Below are 20450 nucleotides of genomic sequence, written 5' to 3' on the forward strand. Positions count from 1 at the left end.
TACTCAATTAAAAATATATTTCCCAGCCTTTCTTGCCAATTCAAGCCAATGAGATGTAAGCAGAAGTTGTGTGTGACTTCCAAGAAAGCTTCTTAAAAGGGAAGGAGACTCAACTAGTCCTTTGACCTTCCTCTTTCTGGTTGAAATTTGGATTTGATGTTGGAGGTGGGGCAGCCATATTGTGACCACGAGGCAAGAAGTGCATGCTAAGAAAGACTGGGTAGAAGGATAAAAGGAGCCTGGGTTCCTGGTGGCACTTGGAGCCACATTCAGGCCCTAGACTCCCTATCTTATGACTTCTCATTACATGAGAAAAATAACCACCCCCTCAAAATTGTGGGGTTATTTAGCTGTCTCTCATGGTGGGATGCAATCCTAAAGGATACAGGCACAGAGCAAAGGGGAAGGCCTGGATTTTAACACAAGCAGTCTGACTGTTTTAACCACACACCATGTAGACCACACTTAGGTCCCTATCCGTGTTTAACGTCTGCCTTTAGGGCGCATACCCCTAGAGAAGGGAAGGCCCCTTGCCTGACTGAGGCCTGTTCCACATTCAGTTTTCTTGTCGAGCACTCATTTGCGACAGGGAAGTCACCTAGGGAATCTTGGGAATGAGCTCATCCTTTAGTAACATGGATGTCGCCTCACTGTGTGGCCTCTGCTGGAACCCTGCCAAGGACTGGGTACAATCAGCCTAATGTCCGTACTGTGGATGAACATTACAGAGGGCTCTCCAGACTACCCCAGAAGCAGGGAAGGTGAGGAGACAGAGAGACTCCTGATGACTCCTGATTCATGCCAACTTAAGAAGAAGAGTAGGCTAGAGGAAGGTTGAGGGCTATGGATGCTTTGGAAGGAAGAGAGAGGTTAGGAGCTGGGGCCTGTGGGGAGGAAAGACAGAGCTTTGGTTGGTGGGGACTATAAGGGGGACCTGGGGGCTTAACCAGTGAACCCTTGAGGCTTTCTGACAATCTGCTTTCAAAAGTGTGTCTAGGACAGATGGACTGTACTCTCTGGTGTGGCTCTTATTCCTTCTTGTCTCCCCAGCTCGCAACTCGACACCTGGTGCATACTAGGCCCTCAGTAAATGCTTGCAGACTGACTCAGCCTGGAGGCTGGCCAGCATGGCCAGGGGGAGTAGTCCCAGCAGCCACCTGAGCCATCCAGGAGGCAGTTTTAATTGGGCACCACATTCCTAAAGAGACACCCATCACTTCTCACCTGTGCCTGGCTTCCAGCTTTATCTCATCATCCTGGTTGTAAGCAGTGAGGTTACTGCAGACGTGAGCTCACTGGGGCTCTCCGGGTGGGCTTGGACAGACCTGCACCCCCAGCATTCTCACTTCCTCCATATGCATTATGTCCTCCTGGCTCCACAAGTTGAGGGGAGTAAAGACCTCAAAGGCTGCATGCAGTCCTGACGGGCTCTGGGGGGGGTGGGGGGGCGGGCAGGTCCTTAGCTTTGCACCCTCTCTGCTCACACAGGACAAGACTGGGCAGGGGAGTGTCTGGGACTTTGGTAACCTCCCTCTGCACGGACAGGGACACTGAGGGCTCAGAGCTGGAAACTGTTCATGTTCTTCATTCTGCCCCGTTTATTTATTCCACGGTTGGGAAAACCTGCTTGAGGTGAAATGACACCCAATCAGGTGATTCAGGTGAAAAGAATCAGAACTAGAACCAGGTGTTTTCTTGTTCGGTATACTTCCCAAAGGGATCGGAGACTTGCTGGGGCTTGAGAGGTAGGGGCAGCGCCAGGCCTCAGCGCCACCGCTGCAGCCGCTGTGGCACAACAGGTGGGTGTTGGGGCCACACGCCCCTCTTATGTAATGGATTCTGTGTTTATTCTAGTGTGATCAGAGACCTCAGTGTGCAGAGCTCTGGCCCTTGTGTTGTCCAGAGGAAGAGGAAACGGTCCCATGCTCGGAAGCTCCAGGTTTGGTTCTCTAAAGGGAGTACTCAAGGGAGAAGGGGGAGAAGCTGGTCCCCTGCGTTGAAAACCTCCTACAGCAGCACGACACTTTGTCACTTACCTAGCACTTCCTTTGCTGGGAAGCGGCTCTCATTTCCAGTTTACACAGAGACACAACCAGGGAAGCAGGTTGCTCCAATTCTCACCATAAGGTCCAAACTGGATCTGAGTTTTCTGCTCCCAAGTCCTGTCTCTTCTTACTCTGCCATTTGCTATGAAGAATGGTCACAGGAAGAGAGTTTTTTCTGAGCCTTTCAGAAGGGGAGTGGCTCATAGGGTGCTTGTATAGGTGGGGGCTGTCCCTAGGTGCCATGCCCACAGCAGTTGTAGGCACGCGGCCCTGCTTGGAGGTCACCTGTGAGGGGGAACACGGCGGTGTTGCAGGAGCTTTTGTGTTCCAGGAGCTGACAATTCACCACAGCCTGGTAAAGGGGACCCCTGAAGCCACCATCAATCAAAGTGGTCTGCAAAGCGAGGGTCTCCTCAGCTCCTTCCTGAGGGGTATAAAGGAGGCGATCACGGGGTTCACAGTGGCCTGGCTCAGGGCACACCCCAGAGCAGCCCCTGCGGTGTTCTGAGTGCTGGCTGCAGCAGGAGGTAGGAGTCTTCCTCCGTAAACCCAGGTGGACAAACGATGTTCTATTTTTTTGAAATGGAAACCAGATGAGATCGGGTGCATTTAAATCTAACTCAGAGCCCTATCCTGATTGGCTGGCAGGGAATTTAATCTTCTCAGTTATCAAGGCTGCCTCCCCTTCTCCAAGGTCACTCGAGAGTCCTAGAGACTTGCTTCTTAGAGCCCAGGAAGGAAGGGAAGGAAGGGCCTCTCAGCGCACTGGTCACACTCTCTCCTTCTCGTCCAACACCACACAGGCCTCTGATTTGGGTGTTACTACTACCTGAGGGCCCAGGAATCTTTGCCCAGGCTGGTAGAACTGGTGCCCAGGGTCGGGCGTGCCCAGGGCATGGTGCAGCCATTCCCCACGCCGTGCCGAGGAAGGGAGTCAGTCCTCACGGCCCTGCCAGAGGCTCCGTGCTGGAGGCCCCTTCCCCCCTGACCTGGCTCCGTGTCTCCCTGCCCTCCTCCTGTTTTCCTTCCTCTCTTCAATGGCAGCTCAGGAATACCTGGTGTTGCCTCCCCAGCAAACCAAGCCACTGATGGAAGATGGTTCAAGTGAGTCTTAAAGTAGTCTTTGAAGAACTATGTCTACCCCACAGAAATCAAAGTAACCCAAAGGGCTGTTAGTCTTTGGAACAGGAGGCAGAAGAACATGGAAAACCCGAACATAAGCTAACAACCAAGGGAATGCCCGAACCAGGCTCCTGTAGGTGAGCTTGCAGGCTGAGGAGACTGACGCCTGGCCCTAAACACTACTAACAACCGTCCCCAGGCTCTGTGTGATGGCTGTGGGGGACTCGGTCCTTAATAATTGCCTGAAGTCCCTGCAGTGCCAGCAACCTGAGATGATGCACCCTCTAAGTCACACCAGAGTGCATGCTATACACCTGCAAACTGCATGATCCTCTCCCCCCACCCCCAGAACTGCCACCCCTAAGCACCCCTGCCTCAAAGTTCTGGACCTCCTCCTGAGTGTGAAATCTGTGAGCGGTGGGCACCCTTGGGACAGGTGTGGCAGGAAGGTTGCCTGTGCTGGAGAATTCGGGAAGCTACGCCTGAGGGCTAGGCCGGGGGTGGGCTTGCTGGATTTTAACTTTGCAGTGTTTGATGAAACCCAGGCAACAGTCAGTGAGTCTTTGTGGTCGCCCTCCCCCAGCACTGCCCTTCTCACCCCACCCTGCGCCAGCGTCAGGGACAAACCTGGGGGCTGGACAGACCCACATGTGCCTGTCACCGCCGCTGACCTCCTGCCCCCGTCTGCTGTGGGCTGGGCACTGTGCCTGGGGCCTCAGCCAGCAGAGCCTCTGCTTTACCCCAAACAGCCTCCGCCTGAGATCCAGCCAGACAAATGGAAGAAGGACAAGCCCGGAACGAGGGAACACCCTGTACAGAGCAGGCAGTGAAAACATGCGAGGGTGATAGGAGCGAGGGAACCACAGGGCAGAGCCTGAGGACAGAAAGCAGAGATGAACTCCAAGAGGCTTTCAGAAAAACAAAATCCAAACCCAGCCCCGTCCCAAAGCCAACAGTCTGAAATAGCTCTTGGTGTTTCCTGCCCATCCGCAGCCACGGTGAAATTCAGGCCCCTACGCTGTTTGCCTAGGTAATGGCAGTGGCTTTTTGGCTTAAAAAGTTATAACTTAGTGTTTCGTTTCAGGTACTAGAGTAGGTACTTCCAGCACACGATCTCGTGTAGTCCTGTCAACCTCTCCTGGCTGGGGGTCAGCCCCGTTGGATGGATGTGGCCTCCGTGGCTCAGAGAAGTGAAGTGGCTTGCCCAGTGTCACACAGCTGGGCTACAAGTGCTACGTCATTTCCAGCCACGAGCCCTTCCTCCACATTCCACTGGTCTAGTGGTCTAGTCTCGTGGTCCTTTCCTAAAATGCAAGTGTGGTCATATTGTTCTATCTGTTAAAACCTTCAGTGATTCCTCACAGGCTTCAGGAAAAGACCCAACCCCCTCCACAGCTTGCGAGTCCCTTTCCACCGTCCTGCTGCCCTCTTCCCACTAACCACAAGCTCCTACCACACAAGACTATTTGTAGCTCCCTAAACATGCCGGTACTTTATGTGCTTGCTCGCTCGCTCTGTCCTCCCCGCGCAGGGTATTCTTTTCTCCCTGCCCCGCCCCGCTCCACAGCCCATTTCCTGTGCCCAGAGAGACCCCACACCACCACCCAAGCCCAGCCCCCATGACACTGTGAAATCTTCCCTGCAAACCGTCAGCTGCGCCCTTGTACGGACCACGCTGGCCCTGTCTGTCTCTTCCTCCGAACTCTTCTCTAGTGCCTGTGCTTTCCCCACTCCTCTGTGTCCTCAGCCTGCCTGGATGTCCTGATGGACTGTAAACCCCCTGAGGGCTGGGATGGTGTCGCCAGAGCCCAGAGGAGAGCCTGGCAGAGAGGAGGAGCTTCGTAAATACTTTATTGATTGAGTGAGGGAGCTGAGTGAATGAATGGGGAGCACCTTGGGGCAGGGACAGTGTCGTAGTGCCAGGACAAAGTCTGTGTTCCCATCTAATGGCGCACGAGTGGACGTGGAGTCAGGGTGAATGAGTAGAGACAAAAGGAGTAGAGAGAATGGAGGGGAGGAAGGGAAAGGAAGATTGGACTCAGACGGCAGCCTGGGTGCAGCTCTGTTTCTCCACCAGGGGGTGCTGGAGGCCCTAGAGTTGTGGCCTCCAGACCCGTAGTTTTCTCCCTGAGGCTCAGCTTTAAAACCCAGAGGTGTGGGTTGGTTGGTTGGCTCCACAGAAGGGTTCAGGAGGCAGCCAGGATCCAAGGGAAGGAGCCCACCCAAAGCTAGGTTACCGCAGCAGCAGGCAGGGGGCTGGCCTGCCCTGCCCTTGCCTGGTGGGACAGGAAGGACCCAGGTCCCTGTTCTGGGATCAGGGTACACCCAGGTAATGCCCATGTTGGGACAGATAGGTCCTTGACGGCTGTGACTGGAGTGGCATCGGTCTGGAGCTGGGAAGAGGCTCAGAGCCCTTTCCATCATGGGGGGAGGAAATTGGCACAAACTCCTTAGAACTCACAGCTTCGTCTCCCTTCTCCACCCCATGCCGGTCAAAGCCACCCCAATCCTCCATGAAGTCGGGGCTCTGGGAGACGTGAGCAGCTGGACACTGTCCCTGCCCTCCAGGAGTGCCCCCGATGGACACCCTGCTCCTGTGCCCTCCCAGCGGCTGCTGGAGCCAGGCGGCCTGCATGGGAATCCTGGCCCAGCATCTCACCTGTGCCTCAATTTCTTCATCTGTAATGCTGTTAGAATGATGAAATAAGTTATTCCATTGGAGCCTCTTAGATCATGCCTGTCAAGCAGCAAACACTCAATGAACAGAAGCTGTCATCGCAAGGAGGGTTCTGTAGAGGCAGGACCTTAGGAGCTTGTGGGTAAAGACACCAGCTGGGCCTGTGCCCTGGCGGTATTGCCACCGTCTTTGGATTAGCCTTGAGCTTCCACCAGCTGGTCATTCTATGGCAAGTCCTCAGCTGTTCAGAAGAGGTCTTAGTAGTCTGAGTTCACGGGGCTTTTGGACTCAAAAGGGAACACACCAAACAGATCCAGAGAGAGAACTGTAGCCCAGAGATGCCACGTGACCTGGAAAAGGTCACAGAGACAAGTGGAAGCAGGGCGGGGAGAGGGGCCCAGTCCACTGACCAACCACACCATCTTTGGGTTCTTGGGGCCACATGGCTGCACAGCCGCTCCACTGGGCCCTTCATCCCGACCAAGACAGCTTGGTGCCTTTTGCCTACATTAGATGCCACCAATTTTGTATTATAAAGAGTTTTTGCAATGTTGTGGCTTTTGTCTTTCACCCTTCCTGTGCCAGGAGACCAGTACCAATAGTTAGAGTGAGAGAGTTGAATGGGCAGCGAGGCCTCGGAGGGAGGTGAGAAAGTAGCTCAGGATGCTGGGAGATGGAGTGCGGCCTGCAGCTGGACCTGGCCTGGCTGTGCATCCTTTCCCCTGGCACAGGGCTACTGTGAACACAGCCTCTCTTTTTTATGTCCTTTTTAAAAAATTATATTTTATTGTTTATGCTATTACAGTTGTTCCAATTTTTCCCCTTTTGTTCCCTCCACCCGGCCTCCCCCAACTCCCTCAGGCAACCCCCCCACCGTTGTCCATGTCCGTGGGTCATGCATACATGTTCTTTGACAGATCCCTTTACCTCTGCCAATCAGTCCCCTCCCCCCCCCTCCCCTCTCACAGCTGTCAGTCTATTCTGTGTTTCTGTTCCGTGATTCTATTTTGGTCATTAGTTTATTTTGTTCTTTAGATTCCATATATAAGTGAGATCATATGGTATTTGTCTTTCACCAGATGGCTTATTTCATTTAGCATAATGTTCTCCAGGTCCATCCATGCTGTTGCCAAAGGTAAGAGTTCCTTCTTTTTACTGCTGTGTAGTATTCCACTGGAGCACAGCCTCTTGAGTGGTGGGGGGCAGTACATTGGGAGGTGGGCCTCTTGGATCTTGTTTCTGCCTCTGCTCCTGCTTCCGCTTTCTCTGCTATAATATGCCTTCTGACCCTCTCACTGAACATAGGCTCAAAATGTCCACTATTCTTCCAGAAGCAGCACATGTTACTTCCTCCATGAAGCACTCCTTGATTCTGACCCTCTGCCAGAGACCATCTCTCCCTTCTTTGAATTCTCATATCGGTTTGTTTGTACTTCTCTCCTGGGTGTGTAGTTCTCAAGGCCTCACTCCTGAATGATCGTCTACGTAGAGGTGCGGAGCACAGCACCTGAGGGTGTGGATTCTGGATGGGCCCCTTGGGCTCAGAGGCTGCCTCCACCGTTTACCAGTTGTATGGTGGTGCGACAGTTTGTTAACTTCTGTGTGCCCCAGTTTCCTCTTCTCTAAGATGGGGATAACAGTAGTGCCATCCTTACAGGGTTGGTAGGGCTCTAAATGAGTTCGTGACCCGGTACGTAGGAAACACTTTCTAAGTGTGTGCCGTTATGTCGCTGGGGTGTTTATGCCTGTGTCCTGCCTCCTAATGAAGCCCACAGCTTCTTGAGGAGATTAATCTCTTACTTCAACCAATCTGTGCCCCCCCTGGTCTCAGCACAGGGCCTGGCCGTGGGGAGTCCTCACTGACCCTCTGTGGAATGACGATGGGACCCGAGTGTCCTCCTCTCTCATCTGCTGTCCCTGCTTCGGTCCCCTGCAGAGCAAGCAGGGCTGTCTCCGTGGCCATGGCCCTTCCTCCCACAGCCCTGACTGAACTCCAGCAATTTTCCCTGGCAGCTCCCACGTTCTGGACTAACTTTAGAGTTGGTTTCCAGCTGTGGTTGGATTTTTCTGTTTGAAAAATATTTTAAGCAGCTGATGGAGAAGAGGTGGAGAGGTGGGAAAAGAATAATAAATAAGCTAGTGAAAAGAAGCTTGTCTAAATGTCTTGGAGCTGCGGTGGCCTACAGCTTGGCTGGGGGTCATGCCTAGGACTGGGGAGCTCTCAGGGGGTCAGGGGTGGGGAGGGGACACACTGGTGGCTTCAGGCCAAGGAGAACGATTGCCCTCATAGGCACCTCCTTGTGCACGTTCCACTTTCTGCCCTGCATGGATTCTGAGGATGCAAGAATTAAATGAATGCAAAAGAACTAGTTTTGCAACAGGCAAGATTGAGGTTAGACACTGAAAAGAACATAATATCAGAACCTATCCCAGAAACCCACCTTTATGTCACCCAAGACTCTGTTTTCTCCAGAACTCAACTTTCTTCTTAGCACTTATTACACAGCAGCTCATCCCGAACCACACCGTCCCAACCGCAGGCACCTCAGGTTTCCTCAGTCTCCTCTTCCCTTTGAGTTCCACTCTGCCACTGAGGCTCTTGGGCTTTTTTTGGAAATCTTCACCTCAATCACCTCCATGGGCCTGAGGTGGGGAGACCTCCCCAGCAGGAGCCTGCAGCGCCAGGCTGAAAGCCAGGGGTGGAGGCCCGTGGGCCACCCGGCACGCCCATGGAAGGTGTCCGCTGCCCCTGCGCTGGCTGGGGAGGGCTGTGGAGACAGAGACGCACAGAAAACCGGGGATGGGAGAGAAACTAAATCACAGAGTGGAACAGAAGCCGAGTCAGAAAGAGACAGGGAGCAGGTCAGATGTGGGGGTAGGGAGTGGGCTGTCACCAGGCAGGGCCCCTGGCCAGGGCCACATGGAAATTCCTGTGGCCTCTGATGGCAGGGTGGGCTCGGCCCTGAGGGCTGCCCAGTGCCTGTGGGGCTGGGGCCCGGCGTGGGGTCTCAGGCCCCGTGCAGACAGGGAAGCCCTGCCCTCTACGCCCAGTTCTCCTGAGCGCTCCCTCCACCGGAGTTAGAGCTGGCAATGGGGTGATGCCTGGAAGGGCCGTGGGTGTCAAGGAGTGCCTCACAGTCTAGGGGAGCCAGAGGCAGGGTGCAGGGGGAGTAGGAAAGTCTGGGAAGTGGGGAGCTGACCTTCTAGCACAAGGTGGATACCAGTGGAACAGGTAAGTCCTGGGCCTGGGGACCAATGAAGGGCTGTGCTGCTGAGGATTAAGGGGTGGTGGGCAGGTGTGTAAAGGAGGTGGTTTGGGGTTCAGCTTTGCAGGGCATGAGTATACACCAGCCAGGGAGTCTGGGCAGACGGTGCGCCTGCAGCTCTCAGCAGTCTGCAGTGGGGAGGAACTGCGGGGCAGGGAAAGCTCGCTCCGATTTGAATGGGTTGACAGATTTCTTCAAGGCCACCCCTATAGCCATCCAAACCCCTGAGGCAGCTCTGCCCTCCCAGGCCTCCTCCAGCAAGGAGAACTGCACTGGTCCACATTTATAACTGAAATCTCTGCTTGTTAGCTCATCCTTGCCGTTGGCTAACTCGGACCACAGCAAAATCTGAGAGTCCCAGGAGCTACTCAGAGGGTGGGGAGATGGGAATTGGCGCTTCCTAACACCATTTTACATTTACGCGGAACATGAAAACTTCCAAAGCATTTTTTCTTACTGTGAATCATATTATATATAAACTATTATATATATGTAATAGTTTAATAAATAATTATAAAGCAAACACCCGTGTTTCTATTGCCCAGGTCACGAAATAGAATCTTGCCAGCACCTCAAAAGTTCCTGCATGTTTCCCTGATCACAGCCCCACTTCTCCTCCCTGGAGGGAACTGGTACCCTGACTTTTGTCAGGCGAACGTGATAACCACTACACTACGGAAACAGGTACCCTGACTTTTGTGATCGTCATTTCCTTGTTTGTCTTCCAAAGCATTTAGTCTCTCAGATATTATCATCTCTGAGTTTCACAATACCCCTATTATTCCCATTTCACAGATGAGGAAACTGAGGCTCAGGAAGGTTAAGTAATTAACTAGTTCAAGGACACCCAGTCTGTAAGCGTCAGAATGGGAATCGTATTTGGATAGGCTGATTGCCCCCAGGAAAGTTTCTTGGTCACACCAGAATCCACAGGAAGTGCTGGGCCAGCCCCAGCACTGGAGGCCAGCACTGCAGGGCCCCAGAGAAGGGGAGGCACCTTCACAGCCAGGCCAGTACTCCCCTCCGGGACTGGTTGCCTCTTGACTCCCCAGGGTCCTGCTCTCTGAGTACCTGGCAGGAACTGATGGAAGCCCAGTGGAGGGCAACTGGAGGTCTGGGAGGCAAGCGGAGCTGGGAGTAATATGGGATGGGATCCCTGTGGAGAGGGAGCTTTGGGCCCTGCCTGACACGTGCCACGGGCTCCCAGGACTGTGGGGATGTGCCCAAGCCAGGTGTGTGCCCAGGTGTTTGCCACATTTACCAGGTGTGCCCTCCTTGGTGGGCCAGGTATGCTTGGTTTGAGTATGCGTGTGTGTGCACCTGGCATGTCCGTGTGTACACCCAGCTCTGGCCACACACTGGAATCACTCTGAAGCACTCCCCCCGCCCCCACATCTTTTTCTCTTCATTCTAAAATTGTACCTGCTCATTATAAAAAATTCTAACACAAAAGTCTCTCCTCTAATTCTAATCCAAATGATCCCAGAATGATCCCATAATTTCCAAAAGCAGTAGTTTTAGGTTTAATTATTTTTTACAACATAGTATCAGAATCTACTTATTTTTCAACTTCTTTTTTTACTTAATATACCTTTGCCATCTTTCCTGTCAGTATGTATGGGTATATGTCACTTTTTTTTTTAACAGCTGAAGAGTGCTCCGTTCAACAGATGCACCATCATGTGTTTAGCTGGGCGGACCCCTCTGTGTTCCAGCTCCCCTAGTCCCCTGGAAGAGCAGGGTGCAAGGGAGGGGGTGACAAGGAGACTGGCTCCTCAACAGTCAGCCTGCCCTGGGGGCAGCCCAGTCCCGGCTGCCCTTTGATCTGCAAATAGATTCCCTTACAACCCCACCCACCCAAAGTCCACCCTGTCTTCTCCTGTCCTCTGACCCTTCCCGCTCTCCCTCCTGACCCTGGACCTCTGTGCAGCGCTGCAGGTTGAGGGTCAGCTGGGATAGTCTCCTGGCCTCTGAGCCTATCTGATCTCAGAGAGCTGTGAGGAGCCAGGCTGAGGGACCAAGAGTTCAGGGGGCTCTGAGCAGAGAGCCTGCGTGGGCCAAGGCTGCCCCAGGAGAAGGCACTGTGCCGATGGCAAGGCTGGCGCTGCCTCGCCCGCAGATGGCAGCTCCCTGCTTCCCAAAGGGCCCGTGTGATGGGAGCTGTGCCACAGAGGCATGGTGCCCCCGCCTCTGCCCCAGTGTCATGGAAAATCCGAAGCCTTGATCTTTGTTCTTGATTGCTCCTCCCCGATTTTTACTACTGGAAACTTTCGGCTTCTTTGTTCCCATCAGCTTGGGAGGGAGGTGTTGGGGGTGCAGTGGGAGGTGGCTGGGTCAGCAGCCAGGGTACAGAGCTTGGAACTTCTGAGGATCAACCCGACCCCTTTCTCTCCCTTTCTCTCTCTCTCTCTCTCTCTCACTTACATAGTTGACCTATAGACGGACTGCACTTCTGTGGGGGGTTGGGCAGGGGAACAGGGTGGGCACCGCCTTTGAGGTCCTTGGTCTTTCCCAGGTAAGCTGCTTCCCCGCACCCAGGCTTGGCCTCCTGTTGTCCAGGGCCGTGGTTCCCCTTGTTCCAAACACCCCTGGTGTCCCTTTGGCAAGTGGTTCCCAGCCCTTCTCCTTCCTCAGGGCAGGTCTAGAGTGTCTGTGTACCACGGGATCCAATTGGAAGTTTACGGCAGGGAAACCACTTTGCCAGTTGCTTCCCTCCCCAGCGCCTTGCCCGGCTCTGCTCTGCTGCCCTCTCGCCTCCCTCCTCCCTCATGGCCAGAGTTCACGGAGACTTCTCAGGTCAGTGGTTCTCACCTCCCTTTCCTCCTCAGCAGAGAGGAGTCCACCCCATCCCCCATTCTCTGAAGCCTGCATCTTCCCTCCTCAGGGGCAGCAGGCTTTGGGAGAGGCGGGGGTGTGCCTGGGGGTTAAACCCACAGCAGAGCACCCCCTCAGGCCCCGCCTCCTCTCCCGGTATTGTCTGCTGGATGAGCAGATGTCTCTTGCTTTCTGCACCTTAGAGGTGAGCCTGGGGAGGGAGAGGTGAGGCAGAGAGAGATGGGGGAGACTTCAGCCCAAGACGGGGGAGGGCGGAGGTGCAGAAGCAAAAAGGGAGAAAGCCCAGATTTTCTTTCAGCAGCTTCTATACTCGAAAACCAACCTGTCCCTCATCAATTCATAGATTCATCTGAGGAGCTTATGATGTCGCTGTGTGTGGAGGTGTGTGGGGGGGAGATGTGTGGCGTTGGAGGGGAGGTGACAAGCTCAGAAAAGGGAGATCTGGGAGAGGCTGGCGCAGTCAAGGCCTGCCTCCCAGCGACTGGGAGACTAGGCCAGCTGGAGTGGTCAGAGAGGGTGTGGCAAGTGGGGTGGAGGGAGGCAGGGCAACCTATCTGCACTCCTGTGCTCAGGCCTTGTCTGCCCGGCTGGGGCTCAGTGGGGCTCAGTCCCATTCGTCTGTCTGTCTGTCTGGTGCACTGGCCTGGAGACAAGCAGGCAGTGCTGTGTGGCAGAGGCAATCACACTCACTGGCTGGGTGCTGAGTGCACAACCTTCCTTTGATGATGCTCTGTCTACTGGGACTGGCTGGGCCAGAGCAAGACTGAGAAAAGCAGTGCTCACCCCTGCAGGCCAGAAAGGGGTGCTGCCGGCTGAGGGACTACTGGCCAGGCCGCTCCACCACCCACATCCGATTCGCCTCGCTGCCCAAGCGGGACAGATTATTTTTGCTCCTTCAGACTCTGCCAGTGCCTTTGCCCCCTTTCCAGGAGTTACTCAGTTACCAGTGTCGGTTTTCTATTTCCAGAGCAAGGCAGGCCCTCCCAGCCTGGCTTCCTCCACCACAAGCCTCAGGAGCCCTTTCCCTTCCATCCTGCCCTGGACAGGCTGGGTGCCTAGGGCCAGGTCCAAGGGCCGGGTTGCCCTGGTCGAATCTGAGGGAGGGTTAACTCCTCTCTCCTCCACATCCTCATTCTCCTGCTTCCTCCCGACTGTTCCCATCAGGACAGGAACATGCTCTAACACTCATCGTTAAAAAAATTCCCTCTCTAAGACCCAGGCCCCACCCCGCCCCTGCTAGGGCCGGTCACCCTGCTCCTTCCATAGCCACACTCTCCCCAGCGTGGGGGCACTTGCCACTTCCTCCCCAGACTCTCCCTCTTCACCCCTCCACTGCGTCTTCTGCCCCTCCACCCTCTCTACTGCACCTGTCCAAATTTAACTCAGCAGAGCTGTCAGACACTTCTCGGCCTCCCTTATCCCTTCTCTTAGCAGCTTAAACTCGGCTGGCCGGCACCAGGAAGCCCTCCCATCCCAGTTCCCCCACAAACCAGGTGCTCTCCTGCTTTCCTTCCTGCCCTGCTGGTGGCTCCTACTTAGGCTTCTTGGCAGGTTCCTCTTCAATGCAACTCTACTGCCAGTGCCCTTGGACTTGGTCCTGGGCTTCTATCTCTATGTTTCCATGGCTGCAGACACCACCCATGTGGTGGCAAGTCCATGTTTCTGACCCTAGCCTGCTCCTCCTCTTTGAGCACCAACCCCCAGGATCAGCTCCCACTTTGTGTTTGTACTTGAGGTCTCAGGCATTTTGAAATTCACCTGCCCCAACAAGAACTCTTGATTCTCATCCCGTTACCCTCCAGTCTTGCCTACATCACTGCCACCTTTTAAGTTGCTAAAGATCATGGACCTTGATTCCTCATCTTTCACATCCAATTTATATCAAGTCCAGCAAATCCTACCTCCAAAGTGTGCTTCTACGCCTACATTTCTCTCAGTCGCCACCCTCAGCATGCTTTTCTTACACTACCACCCTCTCTTGCCTGGATTCTGCGGCGGCCTCTCTGCTTCCAGCTCAGGGCTCCTTCATTTCAATGTCCATCAATGTCCATGAAGCATTAAGACTCATCATTCGGACCCTAAAACCCTTTCCCCGTAAGGCTTTCAGTGTGTGTGTGTGTGTGTGTGTGTGTGTGTTCACAATGTTACTGAGTGTTTCTGGGCTTTTCCATTTCCCCAGCTTCATCTCATGCCTTCTCCACTGGCCAGGCATGTGGGTCTTCTTCTAGTTCCTAACTGTCAGTTATTTTCCTGCTTCAGGGCCTAGAATCTTCTCTCCCCACAACCCTCAGCCAGCCCCTTTTCATCCTTCAGGTTGGCCTGAGCATCATCTCTTCAGAGAGGGTTTCCTCACTGTCCTGTCAAAAATTGACCTCCCTCCTTAATTTCTTTTCTTTTTTCTTCCCTCCCTCCCTCCCTCCCTCCCTCCCTCCCTCCCTCCCTCCCTCCCTCCCTCCCTCCTTCCCTCCCTCCCTTCCTTCCTTCCTCCCTTCCTTCCTCTCTTTCTTTCTTTCGAATACAGTTTGTATTCACTCTCCAAGAAAGGAGAGGGGCATGTGTGGAGAGATACACCAAATCCCTTGTTTAATTTCTATTTCAACCCTCTGTTTGGTTTATCGACACACTAGCACTTACCCCATTTATAATCATTTTACTCATTTGTCCACTTGCTTTTACTTTTGTCCTGTGTCAGTTCTGTGTGGGCGGAAATATGACATTTTCCCTCTTGTGCCCCAATGCTTAGCAGAGGGCTTGGTGTTTGGTGGGCATGCTGGCGTGTTTGTTGCATACCAGCGCCTTACTGCGTGTCTACCAACACGAGTAACTGAATGACTAGTCTCAGCTGCTAAGGCCAGTCAGGTTCTGGTGCCTCTGGAAGAAAGGTGTGGAGGAAAGGAAGACTATGGCTGGTAGAAAGACACTCCCCAAGGGAGGGAGGTGGGTTTGGCTGGGGTGGGGAGAAAATGCAGACAAGTGTAATTGAACAACAATAAAATAATTAAAAAAAAAAAAAAAAGAAAGACACTCCCTAAGTAGGGTTTCCAGATTTAGCAAATAAAAATACAGGATGCTCAGTTAAATTCAAATTTCAGATACACAACGAATTATTTTTTAGTATAAATGTATCCAAAATTAAATTTAATTGGGCATACTGTATTTTATCTGGCAACCAGGCGAGTGAGGAGGGTGAGGCGGGGGCGGAGCCTGATGGGATAAGGGGCTGAGGGACAGCATGGAGAACCAATGGAGTCAGTGGGAGCTGTCATGAGACCTAGTCATGAGACCTCAAGTAACAGCAGGGCACGTCAGAAGTGTACCAGTGTGCGGTGCTGTGACTGAGATTGGCCTGGGGATGCGGGACTGGGTCCTCAGGTGGTGGTGGGAATTCTGGTCCTTGAGGTCCTTGCCCTTCTAAGGTCACAGGTAAGACCTGTTGGACTCTTCATTTTCCATGACTTCTGACTTGTCAAATTTAGTGTGTTCAGCATCCACTTACAGGGTGCTGTAGGGCATGCTGGGCTCTGGGCCAGGCACTGAGGGCAGAGAGGAGTAAGGCAATGTGACCCAGCCCTGGGCGGCGAGCCTCGCCAGCACCTGCCATCCCCAGACACGGGCTGGCCGCCTTCTTGCTTTAACTCATTTCGTCCTTCAACCACAAGAGAAGGCATTTCAAAAAAAGGTTTTATTTATTTATTTTTAGAGAGAGGGGAAGGGAGGGAGGAAGAGGGAGAGAAACATCGGTTGAGAGAGAAACATCACTCAGTTGCCTCTTGAATGCACCCTGACTGGGGCCCACACCCACAACCCAGGGATGTGCCCTGATGGGGAATGCAACCAACAACCTTTCGCTTTGCATGATGGTGCCCAACTAACTCAGCCACACCCGCCAGGGCAAGAGAAATGGCATTTCTGCTCTCATTTCATACACAAAGAGGTAACTGTTTAGGTGATTCTGTAACTTAGCAAACATCCCACAGGAAGTAAGAAATGGTGCAGTGCGAACCTGGTGTTTGACCCCCTGGAGCAGGACCCCTCCCCCTCAGAGGCTCTCAGCCATCAGAGCTGGTCAGAGCTGGGGGCTGTGGGAGTCGAGCAGGGCAGGACTCCCCATTGCGCCCTGCAGCAAGGACCAGAGCTCGGACTTCCTAACAGGCTCTTCACACCCAGGCCCAGAGTGGTTGCCTGGACATGTGACCAGGCAGCCATTGCACATGTCCTGGTCTCACCAGCCGATCCCAGTGACATTAAACATATTGTCTACTGACTGCATTCCCCCCAAATTTCCAAGCCCCTGGGAGTACAAGCAGGATGTAAGAAAGGGCTGGTGAAATGCTAACCCCACCTGACCTCCTCCCACTCTGAGAGCCCCTGTCCCTTCTAACTCTGGGGCTCCAGCTGGGCTCACATTCCTTTGCTTGGAGATCCCATGTCTCCTAGAGGCTGGGATGAGGCTGGGCTCTAAGACAGCATCCTTGCTCCCCTTCTTCCCCCAGGAAGGCCTGGTCCTCCTCAACTGTGACAAGTAGGCTCCGGTAGCATCACAAGTCCCTGCGAAGGAGAGGCTGCATGACCCATCTCGCTCATCTCCCCAGAGTCTCCTGTGCCTCAGGAGTAGAGACTGCCACCCAGCTCTGTCCCTTCCGGTGGCATTTGTGGCAGCCTGCTATAGCCCATGCCTCTGAGGGTGACCTTGGAACTTGCTGTTCAGCTAATTCTCTTCCTGTCTTTCCAGTTTCCCATGGCTCTGTATCTTTATTTTCTGTGTCTCTATGTTGCTTCCCAGTTAATTAATTAATTTCCAAGGGGATGTAGCTTGAGTGTGGGGGATCTCCATGAGTCCTTCATGGGACCGACATGCGGGATTTCTCAGCGCTGGATCCAACACCTAATGAGTGAGTCTAGACACACTTTATACATTTTCTTAATTACATTTGGTCTAATTCCTAGGGCTGCCCCCTGTACAGGCATGCACATACACAGTCACACATGTGCGCAGTTGCACATATGTGTTCTCTCACCCATGCTTATCCGTACATTCCCACACTTACACCAGCACCTGGAGGCCAGCCGACTGTCTCCCCTGTAGCAGAAGGCACTGGTGTGTCAGGGAAAGTCTGCGGGAAAGTTCATCCGTGGGCCCTCTGCTGAACCAACATCATGATGGGCCATTTGGGCTGAGGAAGGCAGTCCTTGAATGGGATGGGCTGGGGCTGAGACAAAGAGATAATCAGCAGGGGAATTTGTGGGTGAGGGCTGTTTAGCTTAGAAGGCGCTTGCATGAGGAAGGAGCCATAACATAATAGGAGGCTTGAGCCCAAGTAGAAGACAATTCCCCATGGTGAGCATGTGGGGACGGGGAATAGCTGAAAGGCTTTTAAGGACAACGATTCTAGTAATCAGCGTTATGAGTTATGTTATTGTGTGGAGGAGAACCGCCCCTCGCTTACTTGCATATCTACAGGGAAAGTGTACTGCATCTACTTGCTGACCTTGATAAGTGATGTTTTGAATAAATCCTGATAAATGGACTGAATTAGATGTTTGATTCAATGCAGATGGAGAGTGTAAATGGTCACAGGAGGCAAGACATAAGGGAGAAAGAAAATTCCACAGAAGCAAGAACTTGGAGCCAGAAGTCACTGGGAAGGTGGGGGAAGAGAGACACAAGCTCAACCCCATTCCCGCCCCAGCCATTTCTAGAGATGTTGGGAGAGACCTGTGGGATGCATGTGTGAGTTCACATTATCTCATTTGACCCAAACTGAACGAAATGACCCAAGCGGAATCACATGTTAACGCACACATTAAAACACACATGTGTGCGTACTCACACTCACACGAGCATTTCTTTCCCCTTTATAGAATGCGAATGAGGCAGTGATTTGGCAAGTATCAGGTTAACTTTAGAAATGCAGACAGCCAAACCAGAGTATTTAGGTTCAGAAAATCTACCACCGGCTGAATTATTGGTTTGGCCATCTAGAGTTAGCAAATTAACCAGAAAATTGCCGAAGTCCTGCACTAACGCTGGACAGACACAGTTTTAGGGTGGCCCACATCCTTGCAGATACACAGGTATCACCCCGCACGTTGTTATTAAGTCTGTGCCTCCACATATTATTACCTCTAATATGTATTTGTGACCAACTCGATGATTGTCCCAGATTATCTAAGGACCAATCTTTCCTACAAGGCTGGTTTTCTGCAGCCGCCTATCATGTGACTGAACCAAGGACATAAAACACTGAAAAAGTAGGACATACTAAACAAAGGCCGTGATTGCTTCTGTTCTTATTATTATTTTCATTCCCTACTAATATGTGCTCAGAAAATGAAGTTAACTATTAGCCTAAATTGCACATACCTGGCAAAGAAAGCCTCTTTTAAAACAGACCCCCCAATAAATAGCAGTAAATATGAACCTAAAGAAAAGAAAGAAAGAAATAGGAAGAGGGAAGGTATAATGAAGGCTTCTGAGACCCAAGCGAAATGTGGGCTTTCACCTCAGGTCTGCTGGAGACTTGCTTTGAAAATTGGTGGGCGTCATCATTTGCATCGTGATAAAGTGGGTCCAGGTGCTTTTGAGAAGTCCCTTCCAGCTCTAAAATACTGAGACCCCCCCCAAGACTGTGCAACTCAAGTAGATCATCAGGTATTATGAGGTGTGGAAATAGTGCTTCTCAAATTTTAACATGCCTATTAAATGTGAGTCGCCTGGGGATCTTGTTAAAATGCAGATTCTGATTCACTAGGTCTCTGTTTGAGATTCTGTATTTCTAACAAGCTCCCAGGTTGGCCAAAGCTGCTAGTCCAGGGCCCACACTTGAGAAAAAGAGACATAAAATATACTGGGAAGAATATACTGACAAGTCCAGGTCTGTTCATCCTGTCTTGTCTTTGCTGAGACCCAGTTTCCTCTTTTTGCAAAGTAAAAACAGTCATAAACACACACTCCCAGAGGATGTTGTGAGACTATAGGAGATAGCCCTTTCTATATCATCGAGTGCCTAAAAGTGTTTGTTACTGTTTCGGGGCTGCCAGGCTTCACCTTTAAAGACTCTTGGGTAGTGGACTGATGGAGTGATAATCCTGCATCCTCGCATCCGGTGCACAGAGTGCTTACAGAAGCTGTTATTTGCACAGCCAGTTGCTCTGGGTTTCTCCCTCCGCCCTCTGATTGCAGGTCAGCTTGTGCTGAGGCAGTGACCCGGGGAGGCCCCATGACTTCCAGCTGTGCTGGGGCTCTGGAAGTCATTCCTCCTCCTCCCAGCTTGTGGGCTGGCCCTGGGCAGAACTCTGCACTGAGCAATTTTTCCTCCCTCCTTTCCCCTTGGGCAGCCAGTACCCTCATGCCCTCATGCCCTCCTGTCCTCAGCTCACTCCACCCAACCCACTCCCATCAAACCTCAGGTCAGGAAAGTGCCTGATACTCAGATTTGTGGAGTTGGCAATGGCTGATAAGGCTTAGGGGTGACCGCTCCTTGGAGGACAGAGCCAAGATGAGGGTTAGAACCGCATAGGAATGGTTAAGGCTGCAGTGCCTGGAAGGGGCAGCATTTTTGGAAGTGGTTAGGAGGCTTCTTACTACCTCTGAAATCCTAGACCTTGGTGTCCTGCATCTGTCTGCCTTGCCCTTTTCCATTTCCAGCCAGAGACATTCCAACCTTGCTGTGGTTCCTGAGCTTGCTCCTGACCCACTGGGGTGTCTGTGGAAGCTGAGAGCAGCTCCTTCGATTTCATAGGCTGACGTGAGAATCTGGCAGGTCCGGGTTTCTTGGCCACGTGAAAACTTGGGCACAGCTGTCATTATCAGCCAGGGGTTCTCAGTCTGCTTCCCCCAGGATGGCCGTGGCAGAGGACTCTCTGTGTGGGACACAGTCTTTCCTGAGGGCCTTGGGCAATGAATACCAGCGCCCACCCTGGCCCCAGGCCCAGCTGTGGCTCTACCCTTTTCTCTCTCGTTCAGGCCAATCTCATCCAAATAAGGGAGAAGAATATCATTATAAGGATAATCTTGATTTGCTCGGATTATTATTTTTTAAAGTATGGCATTCCTAAACGTCGGTGCTATACTTAACATTGGGAACAAATAGTGACGTATGGACACTCTGCTGAGAACTCTGTCCACAGAGTCTGTTGGCTCCAATACTGGGGCCAGGGACTTGCCCACCCAGGAGCGGGACTTGATTTTATACAACAAATCCACTGAATATCTGTTAGGTACCAGCTCCCAGCCTTTGAAGATACAAAGATAAATAAGACATGGGCATTCTGTGGCCAGCTGGGAAGAGGGGGAGAGATGGTTTCCTCTAAGGACATGATGTTCTCTCCGGCTCTTATCATGTTACATGGCCTCTAGCTGCCATTAAGGCTATTTTAGCCACCTCTTTCTTTCTTTTTTCTTCCTTTCTTCTTCCGAGATGAACCTTGCTATTTTATTTTTCTTTTTATGTTTGTCAGGTTAGTAATCTGAGAAATCAGCTTTTGAGTTTGTTTGAATCAGGA

The 20450-nt window shown here is 52.4% G+C and overlaps 1 long non-coding RNA gene across 1 annotated transcript; it reads left to right on the forward strand.

The window, feature by feature from the left end:
* The first annotated feature begins 10983 nt into the window (after positions 1 to 10983).
* Positions 10984 to 17715, forward strand: LOC123478182 (uncharacterized). The gene is made up of 3 exons (XR_006653321.2): positions 10984 to 11906; positions 16439 to 16837; positions 17501 to 17715. It is a non-coding gene; the product is annotated as an uncharacterized lncRNA (long non-coding RNA).
* The last annotated feature ends 2735 nt before the right edge of the window (positions 17716 to 20450 follow it).

The sequence above is a fragment of the Desmodus rotundus genome, chromosome 3, assembly GCF_022682495.2.
Source record: "Desmodus rotundus isolate HL8 chromosome 3, HLdesRot8A.1, whole genome shotgun sequence".
Taxonomy (NCBI): Eukaryota; Metazoa; Chordata; class Mammalia; order Chiroptera; family Phyllostomidae; genus Desmodus; species Desmodus rotundus.